Source organism: Aulonocara stuartgranti (assembly GCF_965226115.1).
Source record: "Aulonocara stuartgranti genome assembly, chromosome: 10".
Lineage (NCBI taxonomy): Eukaryota > Metazoa > Chordata > Actinopteri > Cichliformes > Cichlidae > Aulonocara > Aulonocara stuartgranti.
This window is the reverse complement of record NC_138946.1, coordinates 30,037,579-30,058,218: the sequence shown is the minus strand read 5'-3', so window position 1 is coordinate 30,058,218 and position 20,640 is coordinate 30,037,579. Positions and strand designations below refer to the sequence as shown.

The window sequence follows — 20,640 nt, the reverse complement described above, 5'->3', positions numbered from 1 at the left end:
ACATTAATGTTTATATATCCTTTCCTAAAAAGTTGTACATGCCTCCACCACTGTCCTCCTCCCTGCACCCAAACTGTAATTGCTAATTGCGGTGCACAGGATGGAAAAAAAAAAGAAGAAAAAAACACATTTCTATTTCTTTCTCTATGGCAGGCATGTACCTTTAGAAGCTTTGTAACACAAGTATCAACATAAGTGTTTGTTGCTCTTTGTAAGCTCTGTGATAAACTAGTAACTTGTTTAGGGTCTATCTTACTCCTCATCCAGTTCTATGCCAGACAGGCTTCTGTGTCACATAACACAACAATCGCAAAAGGTTGAACCAATGTATACATGATATAATAAATAATATTACGCTCAAAGTAGCAGAATTATCCTAAATGTTGATCTTGTATACCTTATCCAAAATTAGTATAGCAATATTCCTGTTACAGACATTCACAAACTAGTCCTTTGGCTGCAGAAGCTGTGTTGCTTTTAGCTTGTAGTATATTTAAATTCTACAATTAGAAATACATGTGAACTACATATCCATCCAAATAACAGATAGGAATGGTAGGAAGGTAGGTAGGAATGTTGTGTATGCCAACGGCATGCCCCTATCTGCTAATAAAATTAGAGGCCACATGCTTCTCTTGGAGGACACTGCATACTTTTATTATTACATGGCTGTGAGAAACTCTACTCTCAATAATACAAAGATTGTACCAAATGGAGAGAGCTTCACTTTTGACAAGTCTTTTATATCTGTTATTCAAAAATTTGTTATTACAGACCACAGTTGACCATAGAAGTGATATAGGAATAATTATTAACATTTAATTAATATAATAAGTTACACAATAAATTACAACAGAATACATAACACTTACTTTTTTTTAAGATCAGGACATTATTAAATATATATAGTTCGTGGTTTATCTTGTTATCGGTTATTAGCTTTGTTAGTAATATATTAAGGTATGAATTGAGAGCTAAACAACTAAAAGGTTTACCAAATATCTATTAATCTTTAAACGTGGATTTGTTCAATGATCCGACCATATGTGTGTATTTGCCTCAGCTCATACAACTTCTCTTCTAGTCAGAAATATAGTCATTATTTTTTTTAAAAACAAAACAGTCTGGAAAACCACAACAGTTATTTCTGTTGATTCATAACTTTAAGCAAAAAATGAAGTAAGATTACTCAGTCTATATTTAGTCCACATATGTAGTATTATTCTCCTGGGGGGTAGATGGCTAATGCCCTTGTCTTGTGTGGTGAGCTCCTCTGAATGACTGATAGATCACAAGGGAAACATCAACTGTCAACTTGGGCTGTCACACTTGTCAGGAAGTCAGTTCATTAATCATCTAAGATGGCCATGGGAGAGCAGTCTCCATTTGGCTGAGGTCTAAAACACCTGTGGCACTGGGCCAAGCTCTCTGCTGAGAACTGAAATCAAATCTGGAAGTGCTATATGTCAAAAACCTGCTTTTGAAGGGGCACATTAGAGAGGATGGATGTCCATCATCTTTCTTCAAAGCTGGTTGACATGAAACATTCAGAATAATATTCCAGGTAACGGAAGAATTGTATCTGTTTTGAAAGAAAAAATATTTCTGAGGTTGATAAAAACTGTTGAGATTGTGCTTAAATCCCAATTTCATCAATACGTTTTGTGGGGAAAAAATAAAAAAAAACTAAATTAAAAGAACAAAAAAAACCCCTTAAAATATAATTAATAAAGGTATAGTCAAATAAATTAGAACTCATATGAATAGAAGTTTCAGGGTGAGAAAAAGTCTTTTTCATCTGTCTTAAAGACTACAGTGCCTCCCCACTGAGTCAATGACTATGTAAGCAACAGATGATGCAAATAATATGGGAAAAATCCCCTTTGAAAAAGTATGCAATGCCCCAATAGGCAAATGGAGACTGGAAACAAGTGTGACTGCTCATCACTGATTTTGTTACCTATTGAAATCCAGGCTCTGGCTGCTGGGCTGGGAGACTACTCCAGCCCAGAGTTCAGGGTGATGTTAACACTTAAGTGTTAACATCACCCTGAACTCTTTGCCAGCTTTGTGTTAGCATATGTATGCACAGATGCTTGTGAGCCCAAGTTGTGTTAGCAATATAATGCAGCTGTTTCTGGTAAAGGACACTGTACCTTTGTGCAAGAAAAATTACATTAATGTTTATATATCCTTTCCTAAAAAGTTGTACATGCCTCCACCACTGTCCTCCTCCCTGCACCCAAACTGTAATTGCTAATTGCGGTGCACAGGATGGAAAAAAAAAAGAAGAAAAAAACACATTTCTATTTCTTTCTCTATGGCAGGCATGTACCTTTAGAAGCTTTGTAACACAAGTATCAACATAAGTGTAACACAAGTTAGTGAAGTACTAAAATTAGAGAATTACATTACTTTAACACGTTGCTTTGGAACACATTACACCCCAACACTGCACAATGCTTTGAGGAACCACATGTAAGCCAGCATTCTGAAAACAAAGTGCTCTATTGGTGATATGACACAAAGAGGTCTTTTAAGATGGGACCTGCGTCACAGTCTGCAGAGCAGACCGAGTGGGGTGAGTGAGGTAGACCCAAGAGCAGACACAGGTGAGGAGACAGTATTGAATCTCAAACTGAAGATGAGCCTTTATTTGGGCTGATAACCAGAGTACAAACAAATGACACAATCAGAGCAGAGGCGAGGACTATACCAAAACCTAAACTGGGAAATACTAGAAATGTCTATGAGAAACGACTATGGGAAAATAACCATGACTATGACGACTATGAACAAGACTTTGTGCAGGTGCATGAAGAAACTCATGAATTAGCAAACATGAACATGACCTGCACAAAATCCTGAAAAACACTTAACCTGTCATGAGGGATCGAACACAGACGACATGACCCTGTACACAGGAAGACAGAGGACTTAAATACACACATGAGGTGATCTGGGGAAGTGGAGACACATGAGGAAACAGCTGACTAGAATGAACCAAATGACACCACAGTGGAAGTGAAACTAAGGCAATGGACGTCTTGATGCATGCTCAATCATCCAGGTAAGTAAATCTCCAAAAGTTGATTCTGTTCATCTGGACGTAGCATTTTGTGACACTCATCCAAGTGACTTCTTCAATCTCAACTGACTGCAGGTTAAGGCAATGAACATTGAACGCAAGACCCCTTCAAAGTAAAACAGGAACCCTAAATAAGACGCAGATGTGACATGAGCTAGACAACATGAACTATTCAGACAGGAGACATGACAGATAAGACTCACTAACCTCTAAGGGAGGAGAATTAACACAGGGATGAGACACAAAGGGAACCCGATACACTATGAAATATAACTGCAAGCTAAGTATGACAGAATATAACTAGATAAACTGCAAAGAAACTAGAATACAGATGAATAGCAAAATATCATGAAACTCAGAAACACTGGGTCGCATAACCAAGGACCATGATAATCTGATCTCTATCTCTTAAATAGGACCTTTTGTGTTAAGTTGGGGTCGGCTTCATCCTCTGTGGCCCCTCTGCTTCGGGGTGTGCCACAGGGATTTATTCTTGGGTCGTTATTGTTTTCACTGTACCTTTTGCCTCTTGGCGCGATTTTCCGGAAACATAAAGTGCCGTTCCATCTATACGCAGATGACTGCCAGCTCTACTTACCTTTTAGTCATTCTGATAGTCTCCCAACTCGACCTCTGCTTGACTGCCTTACTGATGTCAAAGCATGGATGGCAAAAAACTTTTTAAATTTTAATGATGGGAAGACAGAAGCAATTTTATTTGGCCCAAATTGTTCTTCTCATACTCCAGATATTGATCTTGCAGCTTTGACTTCCCAACTAAAGAGTTCGATCACAAATCTCAGAGTTAAAATAGATTCTGCACTTACCTTTAATGACCATGTAAACGGGGTGGTAAAATCAGCATTTTATCACCTCAGACGTTTATCAAAGGTTAAGCCCTTTCTTTCCAAGCGTGACTTGGAAAGTGTTATTCATGCCTTTATTACCTCACATTTAGATTATTGTAATTCTCTTTTAATAGGGGTTGGGCAGGGCACTTTGTCACGCTTGCAATTAGTGCAAAATGCTGAGGCACGATTTTTAACTGGCAAAAGAAAATTTGATCACATCACTCCGATTTTGGCCTCTTTACACTGGCTTCCAATTGAATTCAGGATCTGTTTTAAAGTCCTTTTATTGGTTTTTAAATCTCTAAATGGTCTGGCACCTGTTTATTTGTCTGACTTGTTGAAGCCGTTGAAGACGTCCCCACTCGTTCCCTTCGGTCAGCTGAGCAGTTGCTGCTTTCGGTCCAGTCACGGCTGAAACTTAGAGGAGACCGAGCGTTCTCTGTTGCAGTGCCAATGCTTTGGAATAACCTTCCTCTCCATATTAGACAGGCTACATCAGTGCCAGTTTTTAAGTCTTTATTAAAAAACTATTTTTATTTTCTGGCTTTTAACTCTGTGGGTAACTGATATTTTTTTATTTTATTTTATTGCTATGTCTGGTTTTATTACTATGTGCATATTAGTATTGTACAGCACTTTGGTCTACCAGGTGTGTTTTTAAAGTGCTATATAAATAAATAAATGATGATGATGATTATTCAAGACCTTGTATGCAAGGAAAAGGATTTTAAACTTGATTCTGGATTTAACAGGGAGCCAATGACAACAAGTCAATATCAGCTTGGGATTCTTGCTGCATCATCTTGGATAAACTGGAGAGTTTTCATGGAGCTTTTAGAGCAACCTGGTCATAAATATTGAGTGTAGTAGAAGGGATGCTTCTCATTTTAGAGATATTGCACAAATGCGTAGGGCTTATCTGAAATCCAAGGTTGGCTTGAATCAGTTCTTCAGGCAACCACAAATAGCAGCTAGCATCACACCTAGCATCAGCAGTAAAGCATCTGTAGCTTAGAACATTCAACACTTATAACACACTGTAAGGAACAACAAGATAAGTAAAACCACACACCAGATTCTGATAGCTCCCGATTGGCTTTTTTTCTTCAAATGTTTCTGAGCTCAATTGGCTAGTAAAATATATTATCTAAACTTAACTTTTAGCTAACAAAAACATGTGACTCACCGGGATTTTTCAACACAAATAACTCAACAGATGTTAATCTTTTTGTGGTCAGAGTTCAGGGCCTAATAAAAGAGTAGCTTATTAGCATTTATATGTAATACAATTTGGTCTCATTAACTGGTTTGCAGCACTGCATACTGAGATATTTTTCCATTGCGCTCTAACACACACTTGACCGCCATTAGACGGAAGATCGCACAGGAAGAGACAGGTAATGCTTCCTGCGCACAAGACGCAAGGTTGTAGTAACACAAGACTGCATCAAAGCGCCCCCTTGTACCAATAATAGGCTATAGCTTTAGATAATGAAAAGGGATTTTGTAGCCCTGTATTTCGCATGGGTTACACAAATATTCCGAAAGTTGCAAATCACATGATTAAATTGTTGGAAAAATCAATGTTTCGCCTTAAAGTGGAAGTGAACTACAGGCCCCAATTTCTGATGGCTCCAGGATAATGTAGCATGAAATGTTATTTGGATTTCAAGTGTTTATCAGGAAAGAGCTCCAAATAAAATGAAGGAGAAAAAAAACTCCATATAGCTAAGTAATAAAATCAGTAACTCCCAGTATTGATTTCCCTCTGCAACTAAATCCCAAATAATGAAGGGTAGCAGTCTCAGTAAGCACCATGTTTGTGTCGCTGTTTGCCTAAATGCAGGTTCAGGATTTTTAAGTCATTGACTTACTTTAGACAGGATTATTCATCCAGAATTGCTGTGCGTTGCTGACCTACAGCAGACAAGAGCTTCTGGACATTTGGACTCATAACTCCAACAGTTTTATCACTGATCTCCGACTCATCCCAGAGATCTCCAGAACACCGGAGGCTGCCCACTCTCCCCAGCTGGGTGGAAGTGCACACAGACGGCGCCGAGAATGTAAACAAAGGCGAGGTAGGTGCGGAGGGCTACGGGCTAAGCTAAAGCTAACAGCACAACGGCTGCCTTTACCCAGCATTTTCCTCGCCAGTGTCCGTTCTCTGGTAAACAAAATGGATGAGATACGGCTCTCCATCACTAACAACAGACGGATTATGGACTTAAATGTCATGTTTTTCACTGAAACATGGTTGAACAACAGCTGCCCGGATATTGCTATTGAGTTAGCAGGACACCACACACACCGAGCCGACAGGCTAGCAGATGACTCCGGCAAGACCAGAGGTGGAGGTTTGTGCATTTATATTAAAAATGCTTGGTGCATGAACTCCACTACTACTGAGAGTCACTGCTCACCTAATGCGGAGTTTTTAATGGTCAAATGCAGACCTTATTATCTCCCCAGAGAACTCACTTCTTTCATACTCACTGCAGTGTATATCCCCCCTGATGCTAGGTTGGCCATGAAAGAACTTTATGCAGCCATTAACAAACACCTGACTAAACACCTCGAGGCGCCTTTTAGTGTTGCTGACGACTTCAATCACACCAACTTAAAGACAGTCCCCAGATTCCACCAACATGTCTCCTGCCACACCAGAGGGAACAAGACTTTAGACCATGTTTATTCCAATCTGGCTGGAGCCTAGAAAGCAACACCCCTCCCCCACATTCGACAATCGGACCTTCTCTCCCTGTTCCATACACCTCGGTACCTCACCACTCATCCAGCGTGTGAAACCTGCTGTGAGGACAATTAAAATGTGGCCAGAGGGGACAGATGCAGTGCTCCAGGACAGATTCAAAAACACAGACTGGAATACGTTCACCCACACAGACTTGGACCAGTACGCCTCATCTGTACTGGATTACATCTCCAAAACTACAGACAGTGTCACCGCCCAGGAACGGATCACCATGTACCCCAACCAGAAGCCTTGGATAAACCAGAATCTTCAACTCCTCCTGAAGGTTTGCAACACCACCTTCAGGTCAGGAGATGCACAGGCCTACAATACAGCCAGGGCTAAGCTAAAGAGGGGTATCAAAAAAGCCAAATACCATTACAAAAAGAAGGTAGAAGAATAATTCTCCAACTCCAACCCCCGACGCATGTGGCAAAGACTCCAGACCATTACAGACTACAGGATGTCTCCTTCCTCAACAAGCTCAACAGCTTTGATGCTTGTTTTGAGCAAGGGAGTCCAACAACTGCAACCAAAGCAGATGTGACTCCGGACCACCAACCACTGACTCTCTCCTCCACCGATTTAGGAGCGGTGCTGAGCAGGATTAATGTCCACAAGGCTGCATGTCCCGATGGCATCCCCGGCGTGTTCTCAGAGCGTGTTCTGGGGAGCTTGCAGAAGTGCTGATAGACATATTCAACCTGTCATTGGCCCACGCTGTGGTACTGGCCTGCTCCAAATCCACCTCCATTGTCCAATGTAGCTTGCCATCGCCAGTGTGTGAATGTGTGTGTGAATGGGTGAATGACTGAATGTAGTGTGAAGCGCTTTGGGGTCCTTAGGGACTAGAAAAGCGCTATACAAATGCAGGCCATTTACCATTTACCATTGTCCCGATACCCAAAAACTCCAACCCACCAAGCCTCAATGACTACCGCCCAGTAGCCCTCACCTCCATCATTACAAAGTGCTTAGGGCGGCTGGTCCTAGCACACTTCAAATCCTGTCTGTCTCCCACCCTGGACCCCCACCTATTCGCATACTATCAGAACAGGAGCACAGTTGATGCAGTCTCCATTGCGCTGCACTCTGTCCTCTCACAATAACAACACCTACACCAGAATGCTGTTTATAGACTTCAGTTCAGTGTTCAATACAATCCTCCCCTCACAACTCACCAGGAAGCTGACAGACCTAGGCATCAGTTCCCTCATGTGTAAATGGTTACTGGACTTCCTGACCAACTGGCCCCAACATGTCCGGCTGGATAACCACTGCTCATCTACCATCACAATGAACACCGGTGTACTACAAGGCTGTGTGATTAGCCCTTTCCTCTACTCCTTCTTCACCCACAATTGCAGACCTGCCGATGGTTCCAACACCATCATTAAGTTTGCAGATGACACCATGGTGCTTGGCCTCAACAATGAGGCCACCTACAGGGAGGAGGTGGATCGTCTGGCTGAGTGCGACACAAACAACCTGCTGCTCAACACCGAAAAGACCAAGGAGCTCATCGTGGACTACAGGAGGAATGCTGATCCACATTCACCCATCTACATTAAAGGTATGGCTGTGGGTTCCTGGGTGTCCACATCTCCGAGGATCTCATCTGGACGACCAACTACTCCAAGCTGGTCAAGAAGGCTCACCAGCACCTCTTCTTCCTGAGGACTCTGAAGAAGAACCACCTGTGCTCAGACATCCTGGTGAACTTTTATCGCTCTACCATCGAGAGCACCCTGACCAACTGTATAACAGTCTGTTATGGGAACTGCTCTGCCTCGGATGGGAAGGTGTTGCAGAGGGTCATGAAACAGGAAGCGGTGTCTGAAAAGGGCTGGGAAAATTATCAAAGACCCCAGTCACCCAGCACATGGACTCTTCACACTCCTGCCCTCTGGGAGGCGCTACAGGAGCCTCCGGACTAAGACCACCAGGTACCGAAACAGCTTCTTCCCTACAACTGTCAGACTCCTGAACTGTGCGTCCTGACATCTGACCCACATTAAACTCATGGACTGAACATACACAGACCCACAACCACCTATAACTGAACACACACACAATGGACAAAAACAAACAAAAGGACAACTGTACCCTCATACGCACTATAGTAACCTGGACTGAACCACCACTCACAACCACTAGCACTTTATATAACCTCTGTATAAATTTTCCACATATTTCACTTATCTTAACTGCACTACTGCAAATGGTGTATAGATAATCATTCTGTACAATACAATAATTATAATCCTACAACTGTTTATAACTTGCATAGTTTATATTTCTGTATGATTTATGATGATTTATTTTGAGGCTATATTTAGGTGCACAATAATCCCTATTATGAGTGCAAAAACATTTAATCGCTATTGGAAATATAAATAAAGCAATCACTAAAAAATAATTCATAAACAATGACATGACCAAAAAATAAATAAATCAATATTAATCCAATAAACACCAATGCCAGTTGTTTATTATCCCAAAGAAAAGCACTTTGTAGGATTATGCAAGGCAGCTTACAGACTAATATTTCTACAGATATGTATTTTTCAAAGGTTAGGCTGTTTTATGCTTATATTAAATCTTGTGTCATCTTTACAGAATGTGGTAGCGACAAAGTCCTTTAACGTTATTCATCTCTTTGGCTCAGTCTAACTCTGCAGTGAGTAATGCTTGAATATTGTGGAGAGAGGTTTGCTTGTAAGTGTGCATTCTTGCTAAAATAACTGACATTAACAGGTGTTGCGCTAATGAGTATTTTCTTGAATGTATTTATAAAGACATCCTATTTGACTTAATTGTTAGCTAGGGATGTGTATGTCCTTTGTGCAATCTAGTGAACAATGCCTGGGATAAAAGGGGTCAAAGTATTAGCGCGATCTATCTTTTTTTCTTTTTTAGCTAAATGTGATCAGTTATCCTTGCCTTTAGCTTTTATAACGAAAAGCCGTTACGTTTCTAACATACATAATTTAGGATAAATTAAACAGTTAAATAGTTTAGATTGACTATGGCTTCTTTTCTTTTTTTAAACCTTTTTCAACAAATGGTGTAGAGCAACACATAATCTCATACTGTCTTTGTTACAGACACAGTGATCTCTAAAGAGAGCAACTTAAGCCTACTTTCAAATAATAACTTATAAGATGCTTCATGTCATTTTTTAAAGTAGAAATACCTACAGCTTTTGTCATCAAAACCTAACTGGTGTTATCTGTTAAAAGGCCTTTCATGAGTAGGTAAAATTCTACTATAAATCAATAAACTGTAATGATCCAAAATAACCCTATCACTTTTATCACCCAATATTTAATCAAAGCTACCAAACCTATGACCCAACAGAATTAGTCAAGCTGTGGAGTTAATTGAAAGACCCAGCAAATCACCAACCCTGAGTCATGACTTTTTAACCAATATTTGGTCATATTAACCCAACCTACAACCCTTCGACTTCTAAACTGAGTTATGAAAATAACCCAGCATTTTTTAGTGTGTAGATTTGCACAATAGAGCAAAAACAGTACATACAGTGTGCTTTAATACAGCAGCAGGTATGGTGGATGTTTTAAGTACAGACAAACTCTGTGCTCTTGATGGAGGCGGTCGCATCTTTTCCCTCTCCCTATCCCTTATCTTTCCTTCTTGGCTTCTCATGTCATTGTCTAGTCTCATGTAACTTCCCCTCAGAGAGTCTCTCAGTCTTGTTCTCTAAAACCAAAATAATTCTTGTCCTTGATAATGGGATTGTGTTTTGACTCTCTGCCCCTATCCCTCACACTCACCCCCCTCTCCATTCCAAACGCCTCCGATGCTTGCTACCCACCCGATGCAGACGGCGGGTCTGTCTAGAGCTGAAAACCCATATGGAAAAGATATATATAAATCTTATAAAGTTTGTATCTGTCTTGTGTGAAACTTGTATGAAAAGGATACAAGAGTGAAAACAGATATAAGATCCCTTGAAAAATTCTATAAATAAAACTTGTATGTTTTGGATACTTATTAAAACAATATATGAAAGTAATGAGAAAGTGGCCACTTTCATGAGTAAATCATATAAGTTTTTACTATTTATTTTCCATATGGGAAGGGCTGCAGGACAAGATAGTTGCTCTCTATCTGGATCATTCCTTACCCCATACCCTCCCCCGTTGCATATCATGTTGCATATCAAACCAGGACAAACAGATTCAGGGATAGCTTCTTTCCCAGAGCTATCACCGTAGTAAATAAGCACAACAATTGAACCTATTCCATACCGTCACTGTCATTATATTATGCTGCTATTCATACTGTCATTATATTAATGCTGCTATCCTGTATATATTGTACATACTATTGTTTGAGTACTTACGATTGTTCTTTTTTGTACTTTTTATATTTTACATTTATATTTATTATTGAAACTTGCACCAAGGGAGTGGCACTCCAATTTCGTTGTACTCTGTACAATGACAATAAAGGCTATTCTATTCTATTCTATTCTATTCTATTCTATTCTATGTTCTTTTATTCATGTGCTTTTTTGTGCTGAGGTGTTTTCTTTTAGTGTCCTCAAACTGGTCTCCCAGTAGGAGCCCAGCTTGAGTAGAGTTCTTTTTTTTCTCCTCTTGTCCCTGAAGCGCATACGTTCACATTTCTTTTTGGTGCAGCCATATCTGCAGTCCACTGTCCTCTTTACAGTTTTAGCATATTCAGCTCTAGGTAGTTCTGACTGCCACACTTAACTGACTGCCAGCTATTCTGTATGCAGACTCATCACCATCTTTGATGAATCCAGTGACCCTAATATCATCTTCACAATTTGGTCTTTTGAGTGCAGTGAATAGAGGTGTCGTTTCAGTTCTCTTTTAGCATATCTGCCATCTTTGGCTCTTATGTGTTCCTTATGATTTGGCACTATATAGCTGAACTGAATCAAACTGAATTGAATAATGCAGGGCTCGCAAAATCGCTAGCCCGTCGGGCTATCATGGGCAGGGCTGAGATAGCTTTTGGTAGTCTGACCGGAGAAATCGCTAGCCCCAACGTCCTGGGGCTAGCGATTTTGCGAGCCCTGCAATGACACACTTGCTTTGACTAATGGAGCCTTTAGTCACTATAATTGCTAATTAAGCAGGTTGGAACATCTACAATTTTTTTTTATAACTTGCTGTTTCTACACATATTTTAATGCTTTCTTTGAGCTGGAATCTGAATTTTTATGATCACATTTAGGCACATTCCCCAAATATGTTGTGCTCTGTTATTCCTTTCCCACTCCAAGCTGTTTCCAGTGAGACCAATGTATAAAGCGATACAAAGAGTAGAGCTAGAGATACTTGTGCTCCACATTCCGTTTCTGAAATTACTAGCAATGGTTGTGAACTCGTAGTCTAGGGCTACATCCTGCAAATCCTCTCTGCAAGTGACATCCGATTTCTTCCTGGGGCATTGAAAGCCACTTTAACCAAACCTGCTGAACTGTAAAGGAATTTAAATGAATGTATGACTCAAGCCTGCTTCAATTCTCTCCACCTCCCTTTTTTGTTGTTGGTTTTTTGCAGTGTGCGTATTAATATTCATAAGAAGAAACCATTTTCAATCACTATCAGGGAGTTCTTCTCCAACTGAAAAATTTTATATATGTAATGCCTGGAGTCAACAATGACACAGATTGAGTATTTTGGTCACAGAGCTGCAGCTGATTCTATTTCAGAATGACTTCCATTCCTTAAAAATCTATATAAATGGTATCTCACATGAGGAACCCATTTCTGTAGTGGAAATAAGTGGCTCACAATATAGGTTTTTTAATACAATAGCATTCAGCTGTCAAACTGAGTTCTGTGTGAATTCAATATGTCCCTGGTGCCAAAAGAAACATAAAACTTATCCAATCCCAGCTATTAAAAGACAGCAAAAGACAACAGAGTTATTCCCTACATAAATGTTGTGATTTAGCACTCTATCAATGAAACTGAATTGAATTGAACAAGTCATTCCCAATGGAGTTTGCATTTATTCCCTGCATCATTAAAGATATAGGATCTTATTTCTCTCTTCATTAGAGCAATTTGAGTTTTAATTTTTACTGATGCAACTGCAAATGGAATTCTGCTCAAGCAAAATCGAATCTGTGTACGTCTAGTGACGTGAAAGTGCCATAGCTATGTTGTATATCAATGATTTTGTAGATTTAGTAGTGCAGATGTGACAGCTGTTATTTCACACTGTTAATGTTCAGGGAATTCATTAGTCAGCTGTGCACTCACTATTGCTGACCTAATACGCATGAAGAGCTGAGGTAGAAAGTAAAGCATCAAAGCAGGTTTAGCACACTGTCAAAAGCAGCAGGCAGGTAAAACAGGGTAAGAGTGATGCATATGGAGAGGCAGCCTGAGGAGAGCAAAAGGCTTTTGAAAGAGTCTAACATTACTTTCTGCCTGGCACACTTGGAGGCAGGTTTGGAAAGCACAGTTCATTTCAAACTTGTATGCTGAGAAGGGTTTTTCTTTCAGTTACTTATTTTTTTTTACTCCCCTCAGTAAAGGTGCTAAGCTGTTATTGCCTATTTAAATATGACTTGATTCACAACTGATCTTTCAGTGTGCTTTATTTGCCTGCAACATTCTGTAACACTGTATATTTAACCCCTACATAATATAAAATGAGCTAAGATCTTCTCTAAGTAAAATATTTACTTTTTAAAAAAAGAACAAAATACAGTAATTCAGCATTAAAACAATAAAGGTTTTTTTTTTGTTTTTTTTTTTTTGTTTTTTTTAGCTATTTCTAGTTTTTTGAGGCTTTTTCATTTCAGGTGTGTAATATGTGTATAGGCTGGATACTCTTCCTGCATCACAGCTTTGGATCTTGAATCCTGGCTCTCCACAAGTGGATTAACTCATCTCACTCAGAAAAAATGTCAGAAATAATAATAATAATAATAATAATAATAATAATAATAATTAAAAACATAAACATACCTCATAATATATTTTCACAACAGCAACAATAATCCAGGTCTTACTAAAGTGTGAGAATGCATCTCATTGCTATATCACGGATTATACAAAATGTGGTTTTCGATGCTACTTATCCAAAATCGGTTTCTCTTTCCAGGAGACCAGAAAATAAAGCTAATTTTCTACACTTAAAGATAATCATCTATAATACACTTAAGCAAACAGCAAGCATCCACAACCTCCATGTTGTTTGGACGCTTTCTCTATGGTGTCTCAAGTTCACAAGCACTATAGTTGTTCAATCAAAGACACTGAGTAAAAGACACATTGGAGCCTGAATATTAAATGGCATTGTCAGTGAGCTGCATTGGGATCATTTGAAGTGATTTGATCCAGCCCTGAATATAAGCTTTATCAAAAAGGACAGTTTTAAGCCTGATCTTAAAAGTAGAGAGGCTGTCTGTCAACCAAGTCCAAACTGGGAGCTGGTTCGTTCTACAGAAAAGGCTCCGCCTCCTCTTCTTCTTTAGGGATCACAAATAAGTCAGTGAATGAAGAACTTTGTTTGGTGAATATGGTACTGTGAGGTTTTTAAGATATGACAGGGCTGACTGTTCAAGACTTTGTATGTGAGGAGGATTTTAAAATTAATTCTGGATTTGTCTCAGCTAGCTGTAAACCTAGCTACAATGCTGAATAAAAACCTGGGGTTATTTTTGTTATGAATATTAAGATATCATAGCTTTATGGAGAGCTTATATAGAGCAACAAACAATTTTTTAAAGTCATATAAAGTTCTTTTAAATTAGTGAATCACTATTTTCTTACTCTAGTTAATGGGTTATTTGATTCAAGGATTACATAGGTCAGTTACACAAGGAAGTCAAAACACCTGTGATTTATAGCTGTTTTTCAGAGGAGAAAAAAAAATCAACGTTTAGTTTCTATGCATTATGTCAGGACAAGGTCCAAAGCGTGATTAAAGCAGTTGGTGGGCTCATTTATATTTTGAGAGAAGCCAGGTGAGTCTGATAATATATTAAATGCAATGTTGAGGGTGTTGTTTTCAGTGGTTTCATTAAAGTTAAGCGCATCCACTATAATAGAGCAGGCTGACAAAAGTCAAGTCATCACTTGACCCAGCTGTCTTAGCTAATTATAGGCAAACCTTAAACTTTTCTTTTATTTAAAAAATTCTTGGAACTGATCATCTGCAAAGGAATGGTTTATTGTATGCGTTTCAGACTGCATTATAGGACAGAAACAACATTAGTGAGCATTACAAATGATCTTCTCATGGCCTCTGACAGTGGACTCATCACTGTGCTTGCCCTCCTGACCTCAGTGAAGAGTTCAGTACTCTTAACCATAATATTTTATCACAGCAATTAGAGCACTGTGTAGGTATTAAAGGTATTGTGCTGCAGTTTGAAACATGTTTTTTTGTTTGAATCATATCTAATAGATTCCAATTTGTTCGTGTAAGTGGGGAGTCTTCTTTACACACTACTGGTCTACTACTACTACTACTGCAATTCATTATTATCAAGATGATTTAAAAACTCACTGAAAAGCCGTCACTATATCCAAAGTAAGGCACAAGAAACATGTTTCTCCCATATTGGCTTCTAATTGTCCCTTTCCTATTTAATCCACAATTGAATTTAAAATCCTTCTCATCACATACAAGATCTTATCTTAAAGACCTCATGGCAGTGGCGTGTCTAGAAAATTTTTGTTGGGGGGGCCAGGTAGGGGCACAGATTTGGAGAAGGGTGGCAGATGTAATTGGCAGATAATTATTAAAAAAATGTCTACCAACCGTTAACCATAATTCAATAATCCTATAAACCTAATAACCGAATGCGCTTTTAACTCTTATTAGAATGAGATTTTAACCACTATGGTGCAAAGTTTTTAGATACTGCGTTGATAAAGTACAAGAGATACAATCAGTGCTTTGTCAGTGTTTACTCAGCATTCAAGGAGAGCAATATTTGCATAGTATTTTTACTGACATATAGTGCACATATGTTTTGGGCAAAAACATTTTTGAATATTAAAATATGAACATTTGTAACAAACAATTGACAAATTAACCAATGCCAATGTAAAACTTTATCTGCCTATTAAAAAAAGAAGATAATCTTCTCACAAACTGGTGTTTGAGTTTGAAACAGGAAAAAAGTGGGGAAACAACTGAAAAGACTAACATTTGAATAAAACCTGCAAGCAAGTAAATACTTTATATGCTGCCTTATGGTCAACTTTGGTAATATTGATAAAGAACAACACTGGCTGATGATGAAATCCAGTCAGCTGGCATGGTGACACTGCCAGTATTAACCTGCAGGGCTGGACTGGGACAGAAAATCGGGCATTTTGACTAGAGACCGGCCCACCAGGTATTAAAGCCATAAAGCCTTTGAATGAAAACAAATGCTGTTGTGACAGTGATGTACAGTCTTGTTGGTATATGTATGATTTCTATACATTTTACGTCAGATAAAAACTTTGGTTGTAAGATTTAGATAATTATTTAATAAAAGCGAGATATTTTAAATGAGAATAAGAAAGAAAAGTATTTCTTTGTGCCCCCCTCTCCCTGTTAATGCCCTACCTGGCCCCTGGCAAAACTTTGCTAGATCCACCCCTGCACAATTACAGCTGTCAGCTACATAAAAAAGGATCCTGGTGTTATTTGTCTCTCAGAAACAGTTCATAACTTCCCTTCAACTCATTCATGTCACCTAAAAGGTAAACCTGTTTCTCCATCACCTGTTCAGCTTTGATGATTCAGTAAGGACATCTCCTGGTTTCATCTTCATGTTTCCCTCTCACCACATATCCAAACCGATATCATGACCAGCAGCTTTACAGCTGTGGCTCCAGCAAACATCAGCTGATACTAGAAATTAATATTAAATAAATTCTAACAACAGCTTATCAAGCTTAAACATGCTGCTGTTGTTTGGCGCGACATCCGCTGGTTTCCTCTTTCTGGCGCAAAGTGGGCGATAAATAAACAAGAGAGAAAAGCCGATCAGCTGATCACTGATCAGTTTCATGATTGAAGTAGCAACAGGAGAGAGAGGAGGAGAGAATGAGAGAAGAAGAGGCAGCTGTGCAGCGTAACGACAGAATAACTCCAGCTTTGTGTCTTTTTTTCATTATAGCGAAAGTCCGGGACAAACTGTGTTCCTTCTCAGCTCAATACGAAACGCGTAATATTTTCTCTGAATGAGGGAGACAGACACTATCTCTACTTTTAAGATTAGGTTTAAAACTTTCCTTTTGCTTTTTTGAGAAAGCATATAGTTAGGGCTGGATCAGGTGACCCTGAATCCTGCCTTAGTTATGCTGCAATAGGTGTAGACTGCTAAGGGCTTCCCATGATGGACTGAGTAAGTGGGAAAAAAAGTAGGTAAAGAAGAAATACTATGTGGGCATAAACAACTCTGCATTTAATTATTAGCTATTAACCTCTGGCTCTTTGCTGCGGCATGTCTTTCTCCTGTCAGCCTCACCCCCCCAGGCAGCCACGTCAAATGTTCTGGCTGAGGTTTCTGTCTGTCTTAGTATGAGAATATTTTTTTAGATAAAAATACTACAGAATTACTGTATTTTTTCACTAGAATCCATCATGCATAAGGATAAGTAGTATCATTACTTATGATAATGTAACTTTTAATTATTTTGATTATTTTTTTGTGTAAAAGTACACATTAAGTGTATGAGTATACTTCCACAACTTCACACTACAATTAAAGACTGCGAGTTATTTTCTGAATTCAAAAGAAAAAAAAAACATTGTCAAATTTATGGCTTAATTTGACTATCAGCTTTCAGGAAATATTCACACTGACAAGCGCACTTGTCTGTCTTCATAATTACAAGGAAAATCAAGAGTCCATCAGCAATCAGCACTGATTGCTGTACAGAGTTATTGCCCCTCCTTGATGCAGCAGAGAAATTTACATTTTTGAGTGCACATAGATTGCTGGATTGCTTTATTTTACTTAGGCTGAAATCATCAGTGTCTAGCAGAAACAGCTGTGTTAGTGCAGGTGAGAAGATTTAGTCTTGCTTGTGGCAAATAATTTGTGTGGTTTATTTTAGTGCAAACTTAAAATCACTGTCAAGTGCATTACGTATATTAATTACAAGAAGAACAGTGCATGACTTACAAATTGTCCAACTTGTAACTTCAAATTGCTCTACCTCCTGAGAGCAATTTGGTCTACCTCCTGCTCAGCATGTCAAATAACCTTGGGTTGCTCTTTGAAGCATCCATCAAAATGGGAATGTGTGTGAATTTGAGATAGAAAGCACTTAAGCATAGAAAAAAGACCATGTATGAATGAGTGTGAATGGGTGAATAAGGGATGTTGTAAAAAGCGATTTGAGTGCTCAGGTAGAGTAGAAAAGTGCTCCAAAGAAGTGAGAAAAAAGGTATATTTCAGTTTAACTTTTTCTGTGATTTCCTGTCTCTTTGGAGCTAAAAGAGACCACCCAAACACATTAGAAATATCATTAGAATGACCAGAGTGTCTTCTACTGAGCACATCTAAGTAGGGTAACTCAAATAAGTCAAAAGATATAGACTAAAGTATGGGGAATGGAGAAAAGTAAGGCTACTCACAATAATTTCTGTTGTGAACTCCAGTAGATTTTGTCAAGTCTGTGCCAGCAGACGATGAGGAGTGGAGAGAAAGAGACTGAACTGAACCAAAGGGGAAAGGGGAAAAAAAAGGCATCCACAACAAGAGAAAACAGTTCTGGGGGTACGGGGGAAAACAAAACAGATCTTGAGGCCAGGAAAACTGTCCAAAAACTAAGAAGATCTGGGAGGCTGACCGCAGGTCCAGTAGTGATGAACGAGATGTAGCAGCTCTGGGGGCTGGCTGCGGAACCAGCAGCAACGCCAAAACAGTTTTGAGGGCCAACAATGATGGCGAAGATCCTCAGCCAACACATTAAGAGGATGAAGACAGCTACAAAGAAGGGAACCTTCAGGACCCAGGCAGGGCATGCAGGATGTGGCTTGGTAGATGAAATAAGAGACACACACTAAGACGTGACTTGACACTGTGAGATGAAGACATGGCTATAGACTTGTAGTCAAGACAGCCTAAACCAAGACCAAGACAATACCAAGACCAAGACCAAGACAGACCGAGTCAAGACCAAGACAAAGTCGAGCCGAGATTGAGACTGAGACAAAAAAGTCTTTAAACTGCAGCCAGATGCTGCTTCGTTTACGGGTGTCAGGCATATTTATGTGTTTTTGCGATGCACTCGTACAGCCCTCCTCACCGCTGTCTAGTGTCTCACTCACTTACTGAGAGGACAGACGCACACTCCACTTGACTGTCACGTCTCTCACCCTCTCTGTTTTTCACATAATGATATTATCCTATATCTTCGCATGTGATTGCCCACAATATGGAGGGATTGGAGCACAGCTGAGCCACTGTGTAAGAGCCGAGCAGTGAAAGGAAATTAAGTGAGGAGCGGCTCTCGCTCAATGGGAGTCAACTCTGATTCACTACAACGCACTCTCTAAGCACGGCTCTTAGAGCTGATGCTTTTGCGCATGACACATTATCGAATGTTATGTTGTGTGTTATGGATACTATTGACTCCAAATCTCCCGACCATTATGTCGATCTGAGACAGAAAGACCGAGACAGCGAGACCAAGACAAGACCGAGGGATCCGAGACCAAGACAAGACCAAAGTCTGTCGAGACCAAGACAAGATCAAGACCACGTATAAGTGGTCTCGAGACAACCAACTCTACATGACTGACTGGAGAGACAGAGGGAAGATGGATCACCTAAACAAGAGTAGCTAAATGAGAAACCTGGGACAGAGGGAAGGCACGGAGACAGAAACCTAAAGTCTAGAAACTGTCATGTAATTAATATATCCTTAGTATCCTTATTTTCCTGTTATATTGTTTTATGTACTTTAATAATGAAGGTTTGTAGAGCAAGGCCACAAACTGTGACATGTAAAGTACCAAAATAATACCTATATGAGACACAGTTTATGATTCTAATGTTAGAGATCCTGCAACTGGCGTTTTGGGCTGTGAAGGGGTTTCTCTCTTCTGGAAGATGATTGAATAAAAAGAAGTCCAAAGTTTTATGCCCTGGAGGTCAAGAGTTGTGTGTAGAGAAGAACATGACTTAGAAAAGGGCATTTATGGTCATATTTTGTCTAATTTGGGGAGAATTGTCTCATATGTGTTTATTATTCTCTTCTCTTTAAAATTACATACGCAGTTACTGGGTGTTGTCTACTTCCTCTTTCTGATTCTGAACAGCATGTTTGATAAAATATTCTTATGAAGGCGTATTTTGAGTGATTCTAAGTGTGTGAATGTTGTGAGTACTGGATTTGAGTGATTCTGTGTGATTCGTACCAAATAATAAACAAGTAATAATAACACTGCGTGGGTTCATAGCAGAGTGCGGGAAAAAGAGGAAGTCTGAGAGAAGAGAGTGTGTGTATGTGTGTCAAACAGGATGTGAACCACCAAGTCTGAATATAGCTTGTGAGCTGGTGAGAGACATTGCAACATGAAAACAGAGGAATTAGAGACTGAATGTCTTAAAAAAGTAATAAAATGATATTAATTACATGTTTTAGTGTGTCAATACAGGTGGACTCTTCTCAACCTAAAAACATGAGTATAGCAGCAAAAGGATAAATTAACTGAATTGGGATGAGAAACAGGCCAGCCTTTGGTTTAACATTTTACAGCTTGACCTCTCATTCTGTCCTTATCCTGAGAAGAAGCTTAAAGGACAGTCAATCTCCTGATGAAGACAGAAGACAGACAGAACACCGTGGACTTGAAGAGTTAACAGCAGGCAAAAGACGGTGCAACTGACCTGTAGGTTTAGGTTTAGGATTGTCCACCACATCACAAGAAAAGAAAAAGAGAGTAAGATAAATACAGACTGACAATTACGT

The 20,640-nt window shown here is 39.3% G+C and overlaps 1 protein-coding gene across 1 annotated transcript in view; it reads left to right on the top strand.

Moving 5' to 3' along the window:
- The window catches only part of opcml (opioid binding protein/cell adhesion molecule-like), a 436,379-nt gene that overhangs the window by 31,765 nt on the left and 383,974 nt on the right, over window positions 1-20,640 (top strand). The window lies entirely within an intron of this gene.